This window comes from Agelaius phoeniceus, chromosome 3 (genome assembly GCF_051311805.1).
Source record: "Agelaius phoeniceus isolate bAgePho1 chromosome 3, bAgePho1.hap1, whole genome shotgun sequence".
Classification (NCBI taxonomy): Eukaryota; Metazoa; Chordata; class Aves; order Passeriformes; family Icteridae; genus Agelaius; species Agelaius phoeniceus.
Genome location: NC_135267.1, coordinates 20,280,768 through 20,300,058, shown reverse-complemented (window position 1 = coordinate 20,300,058; position 19,291 = coordinate 20,280,768). Strand labels below are relative to the sequence as shown.

Sequence of the window (19,291 nt, the reverse complement as noted above, 5' to 3'; positions counted from 1 at the left end):
ATGGCATCACTGTCCTCAGTGAACAGGCTCCATTCTGGGAACAAACTTAGTATCATACAATCCCCTGAAGAACTTGAAACAATTACACAAGCCACAAGCCAAGCAGTTACAATCAGGAAAACACGAACACAATTTTAAGTTTGCATGAGCCTGTATGTTTCATGATACTGATGAAACACACAGGCAAAAAAAAAGTAAATCTTTTTGTGAGGAAGATCCAAACGGTATCATTGCAGAATTTCTTGCATATCCCATGTCCAACCCTTAGCAGTCACAGCACATGCATTGCAGACATGAGCAGGCAGAATTGGTATTGGCCTGACACATATACTGTTGCTTGTAAGGAATATCCTTTCCCCTTGTACTGCTTCACCCTCAACTGTGCTAGTGAAACCATCTGTGAACTGGATCAGAAATGAGGTTCACTTTACCCACAGTATCATGAACTAATCAGCACCCAGTAATAATTGATTCTACCAATGTTCTGCTAAATTCCCTCTTAAAACACTTACAAGTCATGCAGCAAATTGAGGCAACCAACAAAGAGCAGGTCTTTGACTTTTGTCTGAATTGCTGGGACTCATTAGCTGGTGTTCCAACCCACATGAACAGATACTGTAATTATGCAGATGCATATCCCTCTCTGCCCTTATCTTGACCCATGAGCCTTTCCTTAGACTTTCTCTCCTCCATCCAGCTGAGGGAGGCTTTGGTGGGCTTTCTCTCCTCCATCCAGCTGAATGACAGGGAGGCTTTGGTGGGCACCCAGTGTCTTCCCAGGGTCAATGCACCACACTGTGAAACCTCTACCCCAAAGATTGCAGAACTTGGCTGGATAAGGCCATGGTCTGACTTTGAAGTGAGCTCTGCTTTGAGCAGGAGGTTGGACTGGAAGACTCACTGAGGCTTTTTTCAACCTACATACTTCTGTGTTGCTAACTACTGGATATAACATTAATATATTATTGCTTCTGCATACACATGAGCTTCAGGAGCTGTGATTAATTTTTCCCACAGAACATACAGACTTCCCATAGTGATGCAATAGAGGAATGCTATAATATATCAAATACATGACATAAAAATATAATTCTAGTCTTCAGAATTTCTAGTAGAAAATCCCCATCTGCAATGCTATAAGGCTTTGGAGGCATATTTTGTAGCATATCACTTAACTGCTGGGTAAAAGTTCTACTCTGAAAATCAAATATGATAGGAGCTTGCATATAAATTATATTAAGGACTGTAAATAAAACAGTATCCAGGAGGGTAAAGTGCACACTTGGCATACACCATTGGCAAGTCTTATCTTTTGGACTAGAGACAGGTGAAGATCAACACATGCTTCAAGATTTAATAAAAAACTCATACAAGACTCATGCAATTCCAGGCACAAGTACAGACTGGGTAGACAATGGATCAAAAGCAACCCTGGGGAGAAAGACTTGGGGATGTTTCTGGACAAAAAGGTCATCATGACTTGGCAATGCAGCCCAGAAAGTCAACCACATCCTGGGCTGCATCAAAAGAAGAGTGGCCAGAAGATGAGGAAGGTGATTCCCCCTCTCTGCTCCTCTGAGACTGCACCTGGAGTGCTGCATCCCACCTGGGGCCCTGAGCACAAGAAAGACATTGACCTGTTGGGACATCTGCCAGAGGAGAGCCACTAAACTGATCTAAAGTGTTGGACCAGTTCACCTGTGAAGACAGGCTGGGAGAATCAAGGTTCCCTTGCTCCAATCCCCTCAGAAGTGAAAGCTCCAGGAAGCCCATCTTAGATCAGCCTTCCATTACCTAAAAGGGGCCTGCAGGAAAGCTGGAGAGGGACTTCTCACAAGGGCATGTAGTGTAGGACAAGGGGCAAGTCCTCAAGCTGAAGGATGTAAGATTTAGGTTAGATATTCGGAAAAAATTCTTTACTGTGAGGGTGCACTGGAACAGGTTACCCAGAGAACTTGTGGATGCCCCATTCCTGGAGGTGTTCAAGGTCAGGTTGGATGGTGCTTTGAGTGACCTGGTCTAGTGGAAAGGTGCTTTGAGCGACCTGGTCTCTGCCCATGGCAGGGGGAGGTGGAACTGAATGATCTTAACATCCCTTCCAACTCCAAACCATTCTGTAATTCTATTTTTCTATGATTCTATTTTTCTATGATTATGTGATTCTATGATAAGTGACAAAAATCTATCTTGTGAGCAATTCTTCTCCCCATCACTCCACTTTATAAAAATGGCAAAATCTCATAGAACATTACTGGTAGTTTCAGCTGCTACAGCCTTCAGATGCAATCCCCCTATAATTACATCCTACTGACATAGGCATAAATGTGGTTTCTTCTCATTAAGGCTTGCAAGGAGGGCAAAATAAAATTAAGTGACTAAGAATTTACTGTAAAAGAATGTAATTTCCTTTTGCTGAATTTCTTTAGACCTGAATCAATTAAAATGACATTTGCTTACTTCCTTTGTGTTTAGGTATTAAAAATTTCTTGTTTGATTTTATTCCTGTAATACCAACTAAATTGGAAGCCCAGTTGTACTGGGTCTTATCCAAACACACAATACCAGTTTCCACTTGGAAGAGATTTCTCATAGCACAATTATGGAAAACAGACACAGCAGGAAAAAAAAAAGTTTCTTGTTCCCATATCACAGTTGGAGACCATGGCACAGTAAAGGTAAGGGACTTGCCTAAGGCTGCACAGAAAGTCTTTACATGTGGAATAAACCTGATCCTTTTAAGTCACAGCCCAATCCTACACAAAACCATCATCCATTTACCCACCACTTGCTTTCCACAGTCTGTCAGGACTATGATTTAGAATATCACTGTGGGCAAGGTGTTTATTCACAATAGATGGGAAAAGTGAGTCAGGAGAGGGAATGAGTACAGTTAAGCAGTGTATTAATCAAAATAAAAGCAAATATTCAGGAAAGCCAGGTGCAGTGTGGATTAGCACCTGGTTGACATAGTTCTGCAGTTTATCCATTGAAAAGCAGAAACAATCCTCACAGCAACACATAAAAATAGTCTCAGAAAGAAATTTTTCCAAAATTGTATTGCTCTTGCTCCCAGTTTTTCCAGAAACCCGAAAGGCTTGGAGCATCATCATTACTACTACTATTATTATTATTATTATTATTATTATTATTATTATTAGTATTAGTATTATTATTAGTATTGAACAAAATAAAAATCTTTGTATTTATCCACCCACATATTCAAATATTGCCCCTCAGTCCCTCATTCCTCCCCCCAACACTGAACACTTCTTTTAGTGCCCCTCAGCACATTATGTCTAAAAGGAAACTGTAAGCACTTTTATAGAGGGGAGAAACCCAGTCCTGCTAGCCTGGCAAAATGAAAAGCATACATTTAGGTGCTGTAAAGCACAACAGTAGAAAAAAAAGTGGAATATTTTCTGTAGTTTATATATCACTGAAGTGCTTTTCCTTCAAAGTAAACTAAGAGTGAAGATTCACTTGCTGTGTTTTTAGTGCAATCTGTTTACAAAGGAAAGCACCTCTCCTTTTTCCCAGCTGGAACTGAAGGCATGGAGGCTGCAGCAACAACTTTCACCTGGCTGAATGTTAAATGAGGATCTGCCCAGCAAAAAGAAATCCCTAAGGCTCAAACATCACAGTGGTCAAAGTTTATCAGAAATTGTTCTTTCCTATTGTGAATTATTTCTCCAGTGTCTGATGAAGTGTAGATGATTGCATTAAGCCCTGGATAGTAATTTGATAACCCTCAATGGAAGAAAAAGTATTTTCCCATGCCATCATTTGAACTGTGTGCTACAATACATTCTGTACAAGACCATGCTGCTGTAGGTAGAGAGTAGTAAAAAGCAAAACACAGAGCAATTATATTTGGCCTCTAGTGATTCAATCTGGATCATATAATTGTTCAGGCTGAAAAAAACAGATGGTTTTTCCTCATGCATTCAGTATAAGACAGTAAAACTTATGCCTTAGGCAGTAACTTCCCATAAAATTATTCAAGTACTACCATAGCCTTGTATTTTATGAAAAGCAGCAACTTCCATTTTGTTTCAGCAGTAATCAGTTTTGTTGCAGATCCTTTCATCTTGTTCCCTTGCTCCTGAAAGCATATACTAATTGGAAAAAAGCCAGTTTATGAAAGATAATATAAGTCAGAAGCTTTGATATTTAATCAATCTGCCTCTCATAAACTCTTCTAATTGGTTAATTAGGACCTACCAAGTCTCCATTTATATAATTTTCAGCAGAATTTTACTACTGTTTGATTTAAGGTCTGTTCGTATGGAAGAGGATCTTCAGCTTAAAGCAATTGTTAAAACATTACTCAAGGAGTATCATGAGGAGAAAAAATACACCCTGGGAAGATCTTTAAGAGCCATTTTGCTACATGACTTACTGCTAGAGTTAAAATAAACAAAAGTTAAACATCTGCAAATTTTTGTGGCCTCTTCTGTAAATAATAAAAATATATCACTGTTAGAGTGGCATAATTAAGCTATTGGACCACCAGAGTTATTTTCTAGTATTAATTGAGGTCTGATTTAATCTCCATACAGGTAAGGGCATTCAGAATTATGACCAAAACTGTTTGCACACCATTGGCAGTGCCATCATCCTGGATTTTGTATGGAAGGTAGAAAATGTTTGAAAGCTTTTGCTTACTACAACCAAAAAAGGAGTTCTTACTTTTCCTCCTGGTATACTAATGCAATTACTTGCAAATTTAAAGGAAGTTGTTTGCCTTCACGAGGTCTGAGTCTTCAAAGAAGTTATTTGAGCCCCTCCATAAGTAATTCTTTCCACAGCCAGGGGCAGTGGCCATGCTTTCTTCACAGTGGTCAGGATCTTGCTGAGTTGAGTACCCAAGTGCTGCCTTTACATAAATAAAGTCATTTAATCCTGGAATGCATAAAAATCTGTGTGAGACATTAGATAAATAAATGTGCTGAAGATTATACTGGATGGATAGCATCAATAGATACATTACAGGTTTAGATAAATGGGTAAAATACCCAGAGAAAACCCTATTAAAAAAGGAAGGAAAGACATTCTTTCACAGCACTGTTACACTTTTGTGGGGACTATTAATTTTGGTGAAGAATTCTCACAAAAAGCAAAAAGACAGATATGCCTTGGCTAGATGTTATTAGCACTCTCAAGCCTCTTGATGTGTGAAAGGGAGAATTTACAGATTCAGTGTCCCATGCAGCTGCAGGGGAGGACAGAAGAAAAAACATCATCTCCTGGGCCAGGAGTTTGGCCCAATTTTATACATTAACACCATTTTCAAGGCACCAAGCTCCCACAGAGGAGGAATCAATGCATGTTGTTCAGCTGAGGGCTGGTGCACCACCTTCCATCCCAGAAGAGATGAGAGTGCTCAAGGCAGGAAGGCAGCACAAACCTGACAGCAGCCTCAGCCCCTGGCCCTTCCTGGTGCCTCTGGGCAGTTATCAGAGCTGGGTGGGAAGGCCCTCTCTGAAAGCATATGGAAAGAGAAACACTAGAGCATTTTCCTAGCTTCAGGAAGAACTGAAAATGAGAACGTCATCTAATGCAGGCATGAGACGGACATTTACACAGGTCCTGTGGTATCTCCCTTAAAAAGTAATCTTTTCAACATTCCTATAAAACAGATAATGCACTGCTGACATGGTGGAAAAGAATACAGTTTAACAGTTTTGATAATGCAAGCCATGTGGATTAAATTTTCCATCATTTATAGTTTCAGTATGACTTGTTTATGCAAGAAAATGAGATATGACAAAGGTTATTACAATTTGTTAAGAATGTTTGACAAAAGCTGCATGGAGAATAAGTGTTCTTCCATAGAAAAAGCTCATAAATTTCTTCTGTAGACTTCCTTTAAAATGACTTGCACTTCAACCTTTTCTTCAAGTGGAAGAGTTTAGCATGTTGAGGGCTTGATACTGCACTGCCTTCTACAGAAATAGTACAACCCTGGCCATGGAGAGGTAGAGTATGAAGACCTCACAGTCTTAGAGTGGGAAAACAAACTGGATTGGAATCCTAATCAATAACTTTTGAGAAGAAAAAAGTAGTGCAGCAAACCTCTCTTTTTATATATTCTTTCTCTGGGTTAATTGCTAGCTTTTTCAGAAATATAGAAATTTGAATGGAATTTCATGTCTGACTTTTTAAATAACTGATTATACTGCTGAAGCAACTTATTTAGAAAGGTGAGTTTTTTCAGGCTGCAATGGATAAATTTTGTTTTAAAAATACTTTTCATTCCAGTGTGGGATGATTTATTTTCTCTAAAAATTAGGACAGTTTCTCAAGAATGAAACAGTTTACATTTGCAGTGTGAAAAAAGGTGTTGTCAACCTAAATTGCTCTTTTCTGGCATATTTTTAAGGAATCGTATTTTCAGCAGGGTCTGCTAAGTGATTGTATTTGCTTCTATTGACAAAGCAATGAAGAGGCTATAACAGGGGATGATATCAAAACAAAGCAAATCATATAGCTCAGGTACCTATGGGGCACAAATAAATGTGTCATTAAATGAACATTTGATAATCCATTCCATCATAGACAAAAAATAAAACATCAAGGTAAGTTTCTCCAGGGTTCTAAAATAGGAGGCATTGTACTTCCTTGAGCAAGCACATTCACTCAAAAGAAAAGAAAAGAAAAGAAAAGAAAAGAAAAGAAAAGAAAAGAAAAGAAATGTAAAGAAGAAATGTTTTAGTGCTCAGAGTCACTTGTGAACTAGATATTTTCTAATTTTATTTGCTTAAACAGGAGATAAAAGAAAATTAAGAATAAAGCACGTGCTCCTCCAGATTTTAACTATTCTAATGATTGGGAGGCATTATACTGATCTGCCTCAAATCTGTAGAAAACGACAAAATGCTACTTTTATCACTCTCAAAGCATAGGTCTTTTTGTAGACCAACATTTTAAAATGTGAATGCTTAATTTAGTAAATCAAATCTGTACTTAGACAACTCTGTAGGTTTTTAATTTTGCATCACATAGCTCCAACACCCAATGACAAGTCTGGTAGCTCACATAGCAACCTTTGCTTGACCACAGATACTTCACAAGAAAATTAATTAAAAATAGGAATAGAAATGATGTTGTCTTTAACACTGAACACAGGTTGCAGAACTTCTATAATTTCTTTAGAACATATACAAAATTAAGAGAAAAACTTTATTATAATGAAATAGAGAAAATTTAAAGAATTACAGTATGAAGCTGGGGAATTGAAAACCACTATATAACCTTTTCTTTAAAATAATTTTTCTATTTCAGTTGATTTTTTTAACCTTTTTCACAACCTAGGGCAAAAGGAAGTACTCAAAAAACATTTTTTTGTAAAAGTGCTTTCTAACATAGTGTACTTAGATGTATTGCTAATGAGAAAAATAATTCTTAATATAAGAAACGTATAGATGTGCTAGAAAGAAATGTGTTCTCCAGCATAATCACCAGCATAATCCACTATAAAATCAGCTTTTTGGGTCTTCAGGATTTAAGATAAAAATATTGCCACTACCTTTGGTTGGGTTTCTTAAGTAACAGAGCAAACTTAAAAGAACAGAAAGATTGCAGGACTGCTGGTTATTTTTTATGCCACAAGAGCTGCCTGTTTGCTTGGTGCTCATCGGTTACCTTCATTGCCAAATTGACCATCAGTGGCCAACAGTGCCAGCACTGGCTTTGGCAGCCAAAACTAAGAAGGAAACACTCTGTGCTGGGAGGAAAATAGCCTGCCTACCCCATCCTCTGGAGGTAATCCCACTCACTGTGATTCAGCTGGATCCCTGAGTAATGTGAAAGGGAGCCACACTCCCAATGGCTGCTGATGGTCTACACAATTAAATGCTGAGGGCTGCCATTAGAGTGATTTTGGCCTGGGTAAAACGCCTCTTTCCTAGGCAGTTCCTGGGTCTGGTCTGGGAGTTACCATGTATCTGGATTAAATTTTTCTGTGGACTTCCCTGTACATCTTTTACTACAGATGGGTACTTCTGGATAATTGTGTTGAAAAAACACTATCAAACCTATTTAGCAAATCAAGCCTATTTAGCAAATCAGCTGTGATTTACAGTGAGGATATTCCACATTCTGAGGATATATCACAGCACCAGCCTGCCAGAGTTCTAGAAGTGTTTGAACAATGCTCTCATACACATGGTGTGATTCTTGGGGCTGTCCTGTGCAGGGCCAGGAGCTGGACTTTGATGATCCCTGTGGGTACCTCCCAACCCAGCATATCCTTTGATTCTGTGATTTCAGTACTGTTTGACATCTTAATCAAAGGTCAAGATGGGGAGAAAATATATTGAAAATTTAATCATTCAAGTTCAGGCTCCTGATCGACATATTTAAAAAAAAACTTGTGATTAAGACAATTAGCCCAGCTTGATTATGAGAGGTTGATACTGCGGGAATCACTCGAGTCAGCTGTGCATTTTCACTTAAAGTATTTCATCCTATTGAAGAGCTCTGGAACAAAATCAATTTCCTAATTTCTCTTATTTTTCTCCTGTAGTATATTATATACTGGATTTTGCTTTGATTTTACATTTTGGTTTTCATTGATATATAGTCAACAACACTGACAATTAGGGAGTTTTTCAGGGGAAAGGACACTCAAAGGCAGTCATACAAAGATACTGTACTGTGGTATATGAGCAAATGGGATTTCTTTTCACCGTGTCTCTCAAGAAGGCATCTTAGCAACCCTTGGCTACTTCTACAATTTTTTATCCTTCCAGACATGTGAACAAAGAAGTACCCACAAATTCTCCAGTAATAGCTTTCCAAGCTGCAAAACAACACGGCTGGTCTGGCAGCAATGCTCAAGGTCATGATATACATGAAGAATCTATGGGATACTTGGCTTTGTATGGGGATTCCAATTTATTTGCTGTCATTAAATGTGGTTATCTCACATATTAACCAGAATAGAAGATAAGAAAATAAAGCACACTTTAAAAAATATTTATTTTTAAATGAAAAATTATTTTAAGTAGAAACATCAGAACTCTGAGGTGTATTATACCACATCATTATATCAGCCTGTGGTGACTGTGGGAGGAATGGTACAAAGTGATAAAAAAATCAGAGATACTAATTAATCTGATGACTTTATGATGCTTCAGTTCAGGAAGCTGATTAAGACAGGAATGATTTGTCATATTTAATACACTGAAATACAGAAGAATATTTTTGAGCACTCCATTGTGGAGTGTTAAAAAGGAGAATGAGGAGGCAAGAGCAAGTCTGTCCTGAAAAAACCCATATATTCATGATGGAATTAAAAAAAGAGTGGTAAGCATAACAGTATTTACAAGCCCATGCTACCTTATAGCCCTAGTGTCCCTCACAGCTACAACAGAAATCAAAGCAGCCACAAATGCCAGGGCTCATTAAATTTGGCAGAAATATGCCATGATGTTATCAAGAATTGCCTTTTAAAAAATTTTCTTCAATGTACCAAGATCTAGGTCTTCTTTCTCTAACTTTATTTACTCCTAGCAACTAATAGCTGGCTTTTGGTTTTTGTTGAAACCTTACAGTTGACTTCAGTGGAAGCACGGCTTGTGTTGGGAATTATGAGCTGACTCATAAATATTACCAGAGCAGAGAAAATCCTGTTAATTTCCTATCATTTTCTCCCAGTAGTAAACAAGGATATAAATGGAACACAGAATATTTTTCTAACATAATGCACTGTTAGTATTAAACTTACTTCTAAGAATCAATCACAGCACTTTAGCTCAAGGGTGTTCAGTTTTATACCACACCATTAGTCTTGTCTTCCTTAATCTAAATAAGTCCTGCACTTTCTGGAATCTGAAGTGCCCTTTCTTGTTGTTAGGCAGCAGTACTAACAGACCAGAACCTGATGGCAGAAGCATGTGAGATTGCAAAAGAAGAATCCCATCTTACAAGGTTCAAATGACAATGAAAATTTCATGAGTTTAACTTATTCACAGCAACACTTATCTTCTTTCTAAGCTCATCCATATAATATTGACAGGAAAGAAGCACAAAGTTTCAAAACTGAGGGGGCAGCGGGTTGTCCACCTATTTTCTCATATGCCTAAGTTTCTTTGTGTTTAGAAGCAAAGAGCAGAAACACACTTTGTCAAGCACTAGGTCTTGCTGGAGAGGGTACAACAAACATCTTGTTGCTTTGTATCACACACTACTCTGAGAACAGAAAACCTCTTGCAGTGCTGTTTAGGTCTTGAGACCTAAAGCAAGATGTAACACTTTTCACAATAAGCCTTTATTCTGTGTGAGTCTCTATAGTCAAAGCCCAGTGATGTGACTCATTCATTCTATTTTTCAGGGTCTTTTATCTCATAATCACTACAGCTGGAAAGAGTATTACATAATTTCTTCCATGCAGCAAAGAAGATGTTCTGAAGCCCCTGCAAGGTGGGGCAGCAGAGCACCAGCAGTGACTGCAGTGTGGAAGGGCAGCCCCTCTGTGCCCACCTCTGCTGGGGTGTCCCTCAGGCTGCTGCTCACACCTCTGCCTTCCATGGGCCAAAGCTGTGCCTATGCACTGCTTTGGCAACAATAATGCTTCTGTTTCAATAATGAGTTGTTTTATTAAATGCTGAGTTGCAAAGGTCCTGGAACAACCGTTGAGCTTATGCAGAATATTAAATACACAGTGATCACTTATTTTCCATATGGGGAAAAACTTGCCCTTTGATTTTAAACATATTAAAGCTGCTGCTTGCCTGTTTGAAACAATGCATGAGGGTGCTTTTCCTTTCCAACATTTTATCATGCAGTGGCTTTCACTTTTTGCCAAAATTTTTCTGCTCAGAAATTTGTGTGAAATAAGTTTGCATTTATCAGATATATTGCAGGCACAGAGATAGTCTTATATGAATTTCATTTTAGCAGACCAGTTTCCTTTCACACAGGATGATCCTGTAAGCACTTATCTAAGTGTTTAAGGCCAGGCTAGATGGGGTTTTGAGTAATCTGATCTAGTTGCAGGTGTCCCAGCCTGCACAGGTGCATTGGACTCAATGATCTTTAAAGGTCAGTTCCAACCCAAACCATTCTATGATTCTGTGATTCCACGTGCACAGTTTGATCAGAGATGACTGTGAGTACATACTGCTGAGCACTGCATACTTCCAAGGCTGGAGAGGAGGCCCTGGAGATCCCTTTGTTAACCACACAGATGAATTCAGTTTCTTGGAGCTTCAGTACACAAAGTATTAGCCTTCAGTTGTTGTATGGACCATACTAGTAAACAGGGTTGTAACTTCCCAGAACTGGGGAACAGGCAGGCATGCATCTCTGCTAGAAGGAGAAAAACACCTCTGTCAGTACCAGGAGGTCCAGTTAGTTGGTATATTTCAGCTAAGAGTGACTCCAGGCTCTTGGAGAGCCAAAGGAACACCTCTCTGTGACTCCCAACACAGCATAATAATACTCCCTTCAGTGCACTCAGTCCAGACAACTCCATCATAAGACACAGCAGTGTTGTTCTCCTATATTAACAATGTGAAGCTGAGATACATGGTAATTTTGCCTCCTACAGCTCATAAAGGTTCACATTAAAAATCAGTACAGGGTAGGCAATGAAGAGCTTTTGCAAATTATGAGCCTCTGAGAGTCTAAATTTATAATTGTCTTTAAAATATTAACTGAAGTGCACAGGAGAAGTTTGGTAAAATTGACATTTTGTCCTTCCTAGGCTAGGAGTGATTTAAGCTGTGTATGGCACCCAGAGAGAGAACTTCCAGCATAGCCAGGAATTGTTCTTAATTGAGGTACACCAGCTGACTGCACCTCCTTGTAGTGAGAGCATTGTTTTTCTCTTTCCAACAGAGATGCATGTCTGCCTGTCTCATAATTCCTCAGAAAGCCTGAAAATGGAAGAGTGGATTCAGGGTGAGCCAAAACAATTTCATATATTTATGTGTAAAAAACAAATTCTGCTCTTTTCATATATTTTGTGATCCATTATGAACATTTATTTACAAAGCTTTACAGAACGAATGTTGAACAGGACTGGGTATCTTGATTTAACTGAAAAATCATGTAACAGTATCCATCCATTCATATGAGAGCTCACAGATAAAAAAGTAACCCTATCAACCAAAGCAAGAGAAGATCATTCAGTCAAACCCTCCTATAAAACTGTATTAAATAAATTGCTTTTTATTATGCCCAGAGCATCACTGAACTCAGACAATCACAGGCAAATAAATAACCAATAACCTGTCTGTTAGAATCAGCCTATTAATCTCTAATGAAACTATAGTTACAGTGGCTTCTTCTACAAAAGAAGTTCATAAAAATCACAGTCCTATGTTGGCTGGAAGGGACCTCTAGCAGTTATCTTGTCTAGCCCTGCAGAAAGCAAGTTAAATTACATCAGCTTGCTCCAGGTCGTGTCCAGTCGAGTGGTGAGTGTCTGAGGGAAGGAGGCTGTGACCTCTCTGGACAGCCTGGTACAACACCTGACTGCCTGCACAGTTACAGTTTTTTTTTCTTAACATGTAGTTCCAATTCTTACATAAGAAACACTGAGCATCACATTACTCCTCAAAGTCTAATCATCAAGCGGTTTTGTTATTTTTTTTTTACCAGCTCACCAGACTGCATCACTCAATGTTAAGAACAAGCTGTCTTCATGAGCTGGGATGTTGGGATAGTCTGCATTCTCATCCTTCTGGTGCTATTCTCTCATAGCTATTCCTCCTTATGCCAATAACCTCACTGAGTTTGGTTTTTTCCAGTTGTAAAACTAACATTAATCACAGAATCACAGAATCACAGAATCATAGAATGGTTGGGGTTGAAAGGCACCTTAAAGGTCATCTAGTCTCAATATCAAGACCCCTGAACTCAAAATAACTTCACAGTTTCCATTACTTGCATTTCTATTCTTAGCACTTTTTTTCCCATTATTTTGCTGGTTATTTTTTCCTGCAAGCACAACCAGGGTGGCTGGAAGGCTTTTGCACAAATGTAGACCATCAGAGAGAATTTTCTTTTAAAAAATGAATATTCACATGTTCCTTGGAGCTTATGACTGGGTGTGACCAGGAGTTCACTTAGCCAGGCTTCTGAAGAGAACAAGTGACTGCAGCACTTCTTGAGACTGAACTTTTCCATGGTTTTGGGACATGGGAAGAGCACAGCCCATCCACAGGACCCTGCAGCTGCAGGCATCATATGAAAAGGGCTATGCAGGCAGACCCTGGCCTGGCTGCAGAGAAAAGCAAAAATACCTACTGAGCCCCTGACAATTTGATCTGCAGGAAGACCTTTTCTTAACTCTAGATTTGATCTCTAGCACTTAAGAAGTAAAATGCAGCTTTTTGCTTCAGAGGAAAGAAGAGGGAAAAGTCTTTGATTGATTTTTCTTCACAGACCAAAAGAAAAAACTCCAAACCATCCCACCCAGTTGCTTTGCCAGTTGCCTCAGGAAGTCTGTGGCTGGCTAAATGTGGATCAGGTAACAGCTAAATGAAGCACTTGAAAGTTTCTCTAAATAATTTGATTTTTCCAGACTTTAAAAAAGAAAAGTCAGCTTGGTAATTCAAGTCCATATGAGTCTGCTTTCTCATGGAATAAAGTTTGCTATGAAGTTCTTTGCCATTTCACTGCCTGGACAACCACAGACCAAAGGCTGTCCAGCCCTTGAAGCAGTGGCTGGTAGCAGATATGAAAGGAAGACTGTGGAGGAGCCAAGCTGGTTCTTTACCAGCAGGCTGCAGCTGAGGGGCTTCCTGAACCTCAGACTGAGGATCTGAACAACTGAACCTGCTGAACATCTGAACCTGCTGCTATCAGGTAGTTAATCTCAGTTCTGGAAACTTTTAGCATGCATACAAACTGTGAATGATTTACAAAATCTAAAAAACAGCACTATGAAGATGTATATTTTCATTTGTTCACCTGAACCTACTCCTTAGAACCTGCCCTGTTGTCACCTCTGTATGGCACTCTGATGGCTGTCAATCACCATTCCTGTTAATTTAATCTGTTTGCATCTTGACTTTTTAAATCCTTATTGTGTGTTGATTTCAAATGTTTCAGGAACTAGGGAAGTTACAAACAGAAGTGAGCTCTGATTTCCAAATTCTAATCCAATGACCACTGAACCCAGCCCATGTCAGGCCAAGCAGGTTTGCAGCATTAATGAATGCTGGTGTCTATTTTCCATGACTCACAGTGAGGTGATATGTCTGGAATAATCTCCATCTGCCACCTTCTGTAGCTTCATGACCAGGTGTCTCTGTGGAGACAGCTGCACTACGAGGCTGAGCCACTCAAATGCTTTAACTGCATGTACAGTACCTAACATTTCTGCTGTGCACCACAGGATATTGGTGTTACATAAAGAGACACTGCTATTTCAAAATATGTTTATAACCTGCCTGATACAGAGGAACTGGTTGGGATGACACAAATTAATTTTAAACTGCTTTTTTTAAATTATTGCAGTTCTTAGGTAAGTCTCATATCAGATATATGGAGGAAAAATGGGCCAAAACACAGTATTTGGAATGGCATTACAAAACATCCAAGGGGAAAAATTCTCAAATTGGCAAATATATTGTGCAATCTGCCCATGAAAATAATGATACACAGAATGGGTCACAGAATCACACGGGTCAAGTTGGAAGGGACCACAGGGGGTCATCTGGTCCCACCTCTCTGCTCAGAGTCATCCCAGAGTATGTGGCACAGGAATGTGTCCAGAAGGTTCTTAAATAACTCCAGTGAGGGAGACTCCATATCTTCCCTGGGAAATCTGTTCTGGTGTCAGTCACCCACACATTAAAGAAATTCTGCTTCATATTCAGGTGGTACTACCTGTGTATCAGTTATTACCAATTGCCTCTTGTCTTGTTGCTTGGCATGACCAAGAGCCTGGAAACATCCTCTTGGCACCCTCCCTTCAGACACCGACAGACATTGATGAGGTCCCTCTCGGGCAACTCTTCTCAAGGCTGAACAGGCTCAACTCTCTCAGCCTTTCCTCACAAGAGAGATGCTCCAGTCCCTTCATAGTCCTCTGCTCGACCTGCTTCAGGAGCTCCCTATCTTCTGTGTCCTGAGTAGCCCCATCTGGGCACTGAACTCCAGATTTGGCTCACTAGAGCTGAGTGGATGGGAGGGTTTGCCTCACTCGACCTGCTGGCAATGCTCTTCCTAATGCACCCCAGGATACCATAGTTCCTCAACAAACAAATATAAAAAGTCTTCAGCTCATTAATCTCTGGAAAAATCAAACTGCTGCTCGCAGTTTCAGTGACTCCTGGTCCCCCTAGAGTCAGCAGAAACTTGTCTTGCACATGGAAGACTAAAGCTGGACCTTGGGTAATTACTGCACAAATGCAAACAGCTTGCTTTTAAAAAATTCTTCTGTGCATGTTGAATGTATGTGTTAGATTTAAACAACATCATAAATGTAAACTGTACTTGAGAAAACTGTGCAGCTGGTAGAGTCCATAAAGATAAAAGAAATGTTTCCATAACATTTAATTTTAAGTTGACATTTATATAACAAAACTATGGTAAAGCTATGTTTAGCTGAAGTTGTTTGCATATTTTGCATCCGTATCACCACAGGCTCTCTCCCTCATTTATATGGTTACCACATTTTGGTAACCACATTTATTTAGCAGAGGCAACAGCTACCGCAAAAGGAAAACTGAAAACCAGAGAATTTGTAACATTTGGATAAACAAGCCATCAATCCTCGTGTTGTAACTAATCAACAACTGGATGTGTTCACTTTTGACTAAAGCAATTGGCCTGTTTTGAGTAACAGAGACACATAGCAGAGTTCGTACCAAGCTCTTGAACATTTAACTGTGAAAATACCCCAATTAATATGATTTTAGTTTCTCAGACAGAAACCCACTATTCTGAGATGTTTTCCTTAGCAACAACAGGGCCATAGAAATGTATATTTTCCAGTCCCATTGGCTTAGTAAGGAAAAAGCTTAACATAAGCAGATCCCTTCCTGACTGCCACTGCAATATAGAGAAGTTTTTCTTGATACACAAAGGGGTACTTTTCAAGAGATGCAGAAATCAGCAATTTTCATGTTTCTGGGGTGACATCCCATCCCTAACAGAATAAGCAAGAGTTTTGCTGTCAACATTAATGAGGTTAAGATTTCCTGAATCAGCTGCTTTTTTCATAACAAATGTGTATCAGCTGCAGTAAGCTATAGCAAAGATGGGTCTTCACTGCACTAAAAGGTGTGAGGACACAGTGAGACCACAGCCTGTGTCAGCCTGCCAGGGTCAGCTTTAAATGAGCTAACTTGAGTTCTGACAAAGTGCAGCCAAAGCAGCTCAGAGGTTAGCTCAGGCTAGCTGGCCCATTATTCACCCAGCTTTCCAGACAGGCTGTGTAATTCATGCTTGTGCTCCAGCCTGGCACAATTACACTACTCTCATTCCTAGGTTGACTGCATAAAAAGTAGCTCATGAGTGTCCACAAAAGCTCCTGCTGACTTCACCTGAGATTTTGAAGGTGTAAGAGTGCAACATACCAGACAATATTTAAAATAAATTTCTCTAAGGATCTCTTACAGAAGAGTATAATTTTTGTCTTTGTCACCACACTAACAGACTTTTATGCAGAACTTAGGAAAAGCAAGTTTTTAAAAAATAACTGAATATCTCTAATGAATGCTATGAAAAACCTTGAAAATTCCAATGAAATGGGAAATTCAGGGAAAGCTGTGCATCATAATCAGCAAATTCCAGGGCTTATACTTGAAGTGTTGATTAGGTTACATGACACCAGTAGACTAATGAAAATATATTTCTCACTACTGTTGGTCCTTGGAAATCTGTTAATAGAAGTGAATCCAAAAGAAATAAATTACACATCACACTTACACACATTTACTTATTGATATTCAATAAGTAAATGTCTCAGAAAGATGCTGAGGACACTATTTCAGCCAGCACTTTCCACATGTCTCCCTCCCTACTACAGTGCTGAGAATAACATCACAAGCAGTAATAAATACAGAACAGCACTAATCAGATTTGTTTATGAAGGGAAACTACTTTCTTAGTAAAACTTCCAGATCTTTCTAGAAACCTCTAAAATTTGAAATAGTAGGTATTATTGCACAAAAGGGTCAACAATGAAAGACAAACCTTGAAGTCAAAGAAACATGTGCATGGAAGCAGTGCAAAATCAAGTCTGAAACCAAGATTCAGCTTTCTGTTGCAATGGCTGCAAAAATGCTTATTCCTGAGGGAACACTTTCTAAGGGTGTTTAGCTGCAAATGTGGATATATGTATTCAGTGAGATGTTTTAGAAGTTCCTCAAATTTTGCACCTTCTACAGTCCTCCTTCAAAATTTCGCCCAAGAAATGGGCCTAAGAATAGTTTTATTCTTTTTGCCCTGAAGGACATTTAGAAGATTTCAAATGTGGTTCTATGAATTGCAATATGGTCTGACTACAGTTTAATAAAAATATTCACTTGTATCACACAGTATTGTGAAACAAAAGTAGTGATACATTGCTGATAATGGTTAAAGCTAACTGACTGCTAAGAAGAATCATCCCTTAGAAGAGTGAAATGAACTGCTCAGCTTAAAATATCTTCCCATTGCTAAGAAATGCATTTTCCAGTATTAAATCAGAGAAAAGAGACTTTAGACCATAATATTTAGGTGGCAAGTTGTAGTTCCTTAAGCATGTCTGGAAAGCATTCAGTATATAGGAAGCACAGTCTTGGATGGAGTCTCACAGGCTTAGATATGAGATTAAGAGCCAATTACAACTCCAAATTATTTCAGGACATCAAATCCGTGTTTTCTCCATGTTTTCTCGTTCATTTTCTATCCTGCAGACTTCTCTCCATGTTATTAACAGTGTGGGTGAGAGACCATTGGCTTCATTTCCCACTCAGACCTGAGTGTCACCCTGAGAGGAGTTCCCAATGAAGAGACACTTGATGCTACTGAGCTGGAGATGGAGTGCAGGGAATAGCATTATATATACAGAGCCCCTCCATGGGCTGTGAAAAAAACAAACAACCTAACCTTCACTTTGCACTTTGAAAACCTCGACAAGTCAAGAAATCTTTAGGCCATGCTCTTGTTAAGACAGCCTTGAAGACAGAACTGAAAGAAATTAAAGGTAGCATTTTATGTTGTATAATACTGGGAATAATGACACAAAATATGGATTATTGACACAAAATATAAAAGAGGCTTAGTTAAGAATATATAAAATGGATTTCAGTAAATGAGTACTAAGGTGTTTCTTACATAGCATGGCGTAAGAGCAACAAACCCCAAAACAATAGAAATTATCTTCTAGTATTGCAAATGGTAATAAAATGATTTTCCACACTGCACAAGCAAAGAATATTTTTGATAAAAAGAGATAAAGGCAAGACTTTGTCCCCAAAATGATAGCAAGGTGAGAATGGAAATCTTGCAGAGGAAATATTGTAAAGTCACTGAGCCTGAATGTAGTGAGATTCTGCAGTGAGGAACATTCTGGGAGTGTGAATAAGTGGTGGTCATAGCTTTGCTGTAACTTCCTACTCCTGTCAGAAGGGTCAAGAGAGGAAATGTAAAGAATAAGTGACAGTAGAACACTTGCCAAGGGTCCACTGCAAAAGATCATGCAACAGGAAATAAACAATCAAGGGCAACTGAATCAGAGCAACAAAAGAAATCAAGGGTCAAATAAATTTTTTTCTACTGTTTTTGTTCTCTGTTGCATAAGCATAATTAATTCTTTCATTTTGCTCTAACAACAACAACAAAAAAAACTTTTGAGAGTTTTTCTGTTAAAGAGTGTACTCTTTCATATACAAGGGTCTCCGCTGTTTGGATTGTGTTTCTATGTTCTGCTGACTTATCTAGTGGATATATAATATTGAAATTACAAAATCTTATAGACTAAGCAACAGTGTTTACTGAACTTTGGAATAAAAGCTAAGTAGCTTTAAATGACTTGGAAGTTATAAAAAGAAAAAAGAAAAAAACATAGAAAGAAAGATGAGATAGATTATGGAACAATAGCCTGTTAAAATAACCTAGTCTAATTTTTATAGCTGCTCAAGTGCTCAAAACATAGCCAAATTTCCATGATGCTACTGACTTAATGCCTTTGAAGACTTATGCCAACAGACTTCTCATGCGAACAGAGAAAACAAAAACATACCTTTTCCATGAGTTACATACAAATCTTAAGTTAACAGGATCCAGATAAAAAGGTAATAACAACAGACAAGATTAATAAACTACATGAGCACACACACTGCAC

General features: G+C 38.7%; 1 protein-coding gene across 2 annotated transcripts in view; it reads right to left on the bottom strand.

The window, feature by feature from the left end:
- Nucleotides 1-19,291, bottom strand: part of KCNQ5 (potassium voltage-gated channel subfamily Q member 5) — a 280,186-nt gene that overhangs the window by 88,054 nt on the left and 172,841 nt on the right. The window lies entirely within an intron of this gene.